Source organism: Palaemon carinicauda, chromosome 43 (assembly GCF_036898095.1).
Source record: "Palaemon carinicauda isolate YSFRI2023 chromosome 43, ASM3689809v2, whole genome shotgun sequence".
NCBI classification, from domain to species: Eukaryota; Metazoa; Arthropoda; class Malacostraca; order Decapoda; family Palaemonidae; genus Palaemon; species Palaemon carinicauda.
In genome coordinates this window covers 58,689,145-58,695,165 of record NC_090767.1, presented here as the reverse complement: position 1 = coordinate 58,695,165, position 6,021 = coordinate 58,689,145, and the positions used below count along the sequence as shown (strand labels likewise).

Genomic DNA, 6,021 nt, shown 5'->3' with positions numbered 1-6,021 from the left:
CTTTGGCTTCCTCTTTGAACAGGAAAGTTCGCGACGGCATCTCTTCCAAAACAAGCCGGTTTCATCCATATTAAACACTTGTTCCGGCTTGTATCCCCCTTCAGCGATAATGTTCTTGAAAGTCTGGTTCACGTAAGTTTCAGCAGCGGCAGTGTCAGCGGAAGCAGACTCCCCATGCAGGGAAACGCTTTTCAGGGCGAAGCGTTTCTGAAACTTCGCGAACCATCCTTTGCTGGCGGAAAAACGTTGTTTCTGACGCTGGGAATCAGTGGAGGTCCCTGGTTGAGGATCATCTACATCATCATCTTCTTCAGCATGGTCGCCATCGTCGTCATGAGGTTCCTTTGCCGCAAAATTCTCATACAAGCTCAAAGCCTTTGTTCGGATGGTGTTCGTATCCAACGCTATGTTCTTCTTCCGACAGTCGGCAATCCACACAGCTAAAGCACCTTCCATGCGTACGATCGTTTTATTACGCGTTGTAACGACTCGCTTCGCTGATCTGCTAAAGGTGATTGCAGCAGTCTTTCTAATGTTCGCCTCGTCCTTCCTGATGTAGCGAACGGTGGATTCGTTGATGCCAAAATGGCGGCCGGCGGCCGCGTAACTTCTACCATCTTTTAACATGTCGAGAAGCGTAACCTTCTCAGCTATCGTCATCATTCTTCGGTGGCGTTTAAGCTCACTACCAGCCTTACTAGAAGCAGAACGCTTGGGAGCCATTGTAACAGAAAGTTCAACAAAAAGTTCAACTTAAAACAGTCGCACACAGCACAGATTCAACTTCACAAACTTAAGAACGTCTACTCAGCAATACGCGGAAAGAGAAAGTGAACGATCAGTCCCGCGAGAACTCTGATGCTGCGGGTTGGAGATGCGGGCAAAACACCAATCACAGGCTAGATAACAAAACTTGAGTTTTGATTCGTCATCTATCAGCGCTTGAACCAATCACAACCCGTCTTATACAGTACTATGGTGCGTTGGTTACTCATAGAAGATGTCCCGCGCACACTGAACGTACGTAGATTAAGTACAATACCGTAATAATAATAAATAATGATAATAATACTGTACAGTAATAATAATAATAATAATGATTAATAATAATAACAATAATAATTTTATTAACAACAACAACAATAATAATAATAATAACAATAATAATAAAAATTTACGTACGTACGCTATTTTACGCCTCTCTCTCTCTCTCTCTCTCTCTCTCTCTCTCTCTCTCGTACGCTTACAGTACTTATTCGAAATGTGATTTTTGCAACAAAGAATATTATTGGATGCAGTACTGTACTACGTACGTATACATACAAAAGATTCATGGAAAAGAAGCACATCCATTACAGTACACACCATTCTAATATGGTATGACTGCATCTGATTTGCGTTTCATGTTCGATTTAATTTTACTACGTACTGAATTATCGTATGATCACATTCTCTTTTCGTGTTTTATTTCTTTCTGTGCTGAATTATATATCATATGTAATGCAATGAACAATCAGTAAGAGCAGATATTACTATAATTACAGTATTAATGGAATTACAGGTAACAAAATATCGTATTTGGTTATCTTCAGATTTCGCGGTATTTTCGAATTTTCCGGAAAATCCGCGATATGTATATATATATGGGTTATGGGAAAACCCCGCGAAGTGGTGAATCCGCGATTGTCGAACCGCGAAGTAGCGAGGGTTCACTGTACATGATAATTACCGACACCTTCGACTTTAGCTTCCACAGGTTTTACGTTTACCATTACACTTCCGCACATAGCACATCTTGTGATCCACAACCTGAAGTGTCTAAGCCAACTATATACACTAAAATGAAGGAAAAAAACCTTCAAAAGCCGGCAAAAATCAGAGAGGAGTGACACATCCTTCCGCTATGTGGCCAACACCAAAAGTGGCTAATTCTTTTACATTCAGGGGATTGTACAGTACCCCTCACTTTAATGGCTGTTCCAGGTTACGCCGACGTGCGATATGTCTCATTTTAAAGGACGAAAGGTTTGTTCTACCTTTGGAACAAATTAGCACACAAAGTGTCTCTTGTTTTGGGGAGATGCGTAATACACAGGAGTTTCCAATTCTTTTATTTTGCCGTGTTTTGAATAATGATGTTTTCAGCATCCGACTCTTAATCTTCAATTTTGAACATAACCTTGAGAGCTAATCACAAGGCTAATATTTAATGTTTAACCATTTTACCCCCAGGCTATTTGGAACTTTCCAACCCTTAACACCCCGGCGTTTTTTTTTTTTCAAGCACATTTTGCAATATATTTTTTAAATTGCTCTAACAGCCTTAATTTTCACCATAGAGAGGTCAGGTTGGTCTCATTCTTTTGGAAAATGCCTGAAGTTTCTCATAAAGTTATAAAAAATATGCCAAAAAAAATGTAAATAGCAGTTTTTTGCAAGGACATGCCAGTACGTCCATGGGGGTAAAGGGACGTGTTTTGTGAAACGTACCAGTACGTCCATTGGGGGTAAAAGGCTTAATTGGCTCATTCTGATGCCTATAATTTTTGTAATTCATATCCTCTCATACTATACCATCTGCCAGTAGAGCCCGAGTTAAGAGAGGTTCATAAGGAAAAATTATAGAATAGTTCAATAACTTATTTGGAGAAAATAACACTCATAGTGAATCTCAAAGAGTTTTGAACGTTTTAATTAACGATTTATGGTGGAAAGACAAAGTTTCTGAGTTATGGTGGGTCGACTTCCATAGTTTTTGAGTTATGGGGGTTGACTACCGCACCATATTATTATTATCTTTATTATTATGAATGCAAGAGTTGATGGGAGAAGTATAAGAGGAAGGCCAAGGTTTGGGTGGATGGATGGAGTGAAGAAAGCTCTGGGTGATAGGAGGATAGATGTGAGAGAGGCAAGAGAGCGTGCTAGAAATAGGAATGAATGGCGAGCAATTGTGACGCAGTTCTGGTAGGCCCTGCTGCTTCCTCCGGTGCCTTTGATGACCGGGGAGGTAGCAGCAGTAGGGGATTCAGCATTATGAAGCTTCATCTGTGGTGGATAACGGGGGAGGGTGGGCTGTGGCACCCTAGCAGTACCAGCTGAACTCGGTTGAGTCCCTTGTCAGGCTGGGAGGAACGTAGAGGGTAGAGGTCCCCTTTTTGTTTTGTTTCATTTGTTGATGTCGGCTACCCCCCAAAATTGGGGGAAGTGCCTTGGTATATGTATGTATGTATGTAATTAGGTTTTTATTTGCAGTGAAACTTAGTGATATTTTTTAGTTTGTGTTAGAGTGATCAATTTTTTACATTGTTGCCAATCTTAAATAGGTCATAATTTTATTCATTACTTACAGTACACACACACACACACATATATATATATATATATATATATACATTGTTTTTCTATAGGAAATACCTGTTTTTTTTAGTAGAAACCTTTTTCCCTAAGTAACTTTAATAAAAACTATAATACATTGTGTACCAGAATTACTTTATGCTATTTATATGACTTAAGGTATTTGTTTACAAGAGCACGCTCTCCATTTACTCCAAAATTATACAGTCCTGCAGCTCTCCTCTTTTAGAACAGTAATTAGGAGGTTCTTTAAATGCTGGTAAAGCAAAAAAAGAATAGTAAATGTTGCGGGAAGGGGAAAGGGTTGGTGGAGGAGGTACTAAACAATCTGGAACCAACATCGTCAACAGAGTCAATCTAAGAGAAGTTTGTGACGTCAGTGGACATTTGATATATATTCAAAATATATATAGAATAAAAAAATGGATTAATTACTCAAAAGTGTCACTAATTGTGAATTGTATATTTTATTTGGTAAATACAATAAATCTTATTTTCTTTAAAGAAACTTTTTACGAGAGAGACTACTTTTGCAGCGTGTGATTGATTTCATTGGTGGGAAATTGGCAGGCATCCTTAGGGAGCCGTTCAATAGATGGTGTTAGTGTAGCAAAACGTCGTCTGGGAAAACTAGTCATTCTCGAAAGTTTTTTTTTTTTAAAAACTTTAATATGATTTATATCAAATACTTACCTAATATAAAATATACATTTAAAAAATAGTGACACTTTTGAGTAATTACTCCATTTTCAATTTAGTATATGCTTTGAATATATACCAAATGTACGCTGACGTCACGAACTTTTCTTTGGTTGACTATGTCGATGATGTCGGTTCCTGGTCATTTAGTACCTCTTCAACCACTACCCCTCCCCCCCTTGCTTGCGCAACATATCTTGCTATTTTTTGCTTTCCCAGCATTTTAAGAACCTCCTAATTATTATCATTATTAAATCCTAAGCTACAACCCTGGTCGGAGAAGCAGGATGCTATAAGCCCAAGCGCTCAAATAGGGAAAAATAGCCCAGTGAGGAAAGGAAATAAGGAAATAAATATATGATGAGAATAATTTAACAATAAAACCATCTAAAACACTAACGTCAAAACAGATATGTCATATATAAACTATTAAAAGACTCATGTCAGCCTGGTCAACATAAAAAACATTTGCTCCAACTTTGAACTTTTGAAGTTCTACTGTTTCAACTACCCGATTAGGAAGATCATTCCAGAACCTGGTCACAGCTGGAATAAAACTTCTAGAATACTGTGTAGTATTGAGCCTCGTGATGGAGAAGGCCTGGCTATTAGAATGAACTGCCAAATTAGTATTACGAACAGGATAGAATTGTCCAGGGAGATCTGAATGTCAGAAATTACATAAAAAATTACATAAAAAGATCAAAGGTTTCTTTACATATATATCAATAGGAAATTACATAAAAAAACATAAATAAACTTTAATTATAATAAGAGTGAAGGCCTTTATACAGCCTACCTTATACTTACGGAACTCTTGAATAGTTATTACAGGCCTTTAGCAGGCTAGGTTAGTTCTTCTGGACTTCTTATTGATATCTTCCTTCTTTTGGAAGTAATTTATCAATTAAAACGTAGTTAATTACAGGTTATTAACGTTAAATAACGAGGTGTTAATGGCGAGGCAAACTACAGCTGTTGCGATGTAAACAATAGCTTCTTCTTCATTACTTTACTGAGGAAGAAGTTTGGTCCGTTTTGGGGACTAAATTTACTTTTTTTTTTTATCTAATTTAGAGTTATTTTATTTAATTATTCACATATAAATTTTCTAAAATATAGATTTATTAATAAATTATCAATAGCATTAACTATTTTCTTCATGAAATAAATAAATACGGATTTTTTTTCCCGTTTGGACAAATAATTTCACAAATTCTTAAAATATATTACTTTTTTTTTTAATTTAGAACTATCTTTATTCAATTATTCACATATACATTTTCTAAAATATAGATTTATTAATAAATTATCAATTGCATTAACTATTTTATTCATGAAATAGATAAATATGTATTTTTGTTCCCGTTTGGACAAATAATTTCCAAAATCAAAATTCTTAAAATATATTCCTTTTTTTATTTAATTTAGAGTTATTTTATTCAATTATTCACATATATATTTTTTAAAATATAGATTAATTAATAAATTATCAATAGCATTAACTATTTTCTTCATGAAATAGATAAATATGTATTTTTGTTCCCGTTTGGACAAATAATTTCAAAATTCTTGCAATATATGTTCAAGAGCTTCTCTGTTTCGAAAATATTTTTTCTCTTATAATTTAATATTTAAATCGATATATTAATGTAATAAATATAATTGAATTGAGAAAGATATGTAATAAATATATTTAATCGTATATATAAAATATATAAAAGTTACCCCTTTCAAAATTACCATGATCATAGAAAACGAAGGTTATCCTATGACGTAAGAGAACTATTATATTATGCTCAACAGCTGTTTCCAAAATATTTTTTCTTTTATAATTTAGCATTTAAATCGATACATTAATTTAATAAATATTATTGAGTAGAGAAAGATATTTAATAAATATATTTGATCGTAAATATAAAATATATAAAATTTACCTTCGTTTTCTATGATGATGGTAATTCA

At 34.9% G+C, this 6,021-nt stretch overlaps 1 protein-coding gene across 5 annotated transcripts in view; it reads right to left on the bottom strand.

Annotated features, from left to right (window-relative positions):
- LOC137633996 (oocyte zinc finger protein XlCOF6-like) overlaps positions 1–5,047 on the bottom strand; it is a 70,461-nt gene extending 65,414 nt beyond the window's left edge. For 3 of the 5 annotated variants that reach the window (XR_011042408.1, XR_011042409.1, XM_068366239.1), the window contains exon 1: positions 4,867–5,047. The gene's annotated coding sequence lies outside the window, so the exon portion shown is untranslated. Of the gene's footprint in view, positions 1–4,855 lie in introns of all 5 variants that reach the window. The other 2 variants (XR_011042410.1, XM_068366240.1) reach the window with 1 other exon arrangement.
- Between the last annotated feature and the right edge of the window lie 974 nt (positions 5,048–6,021).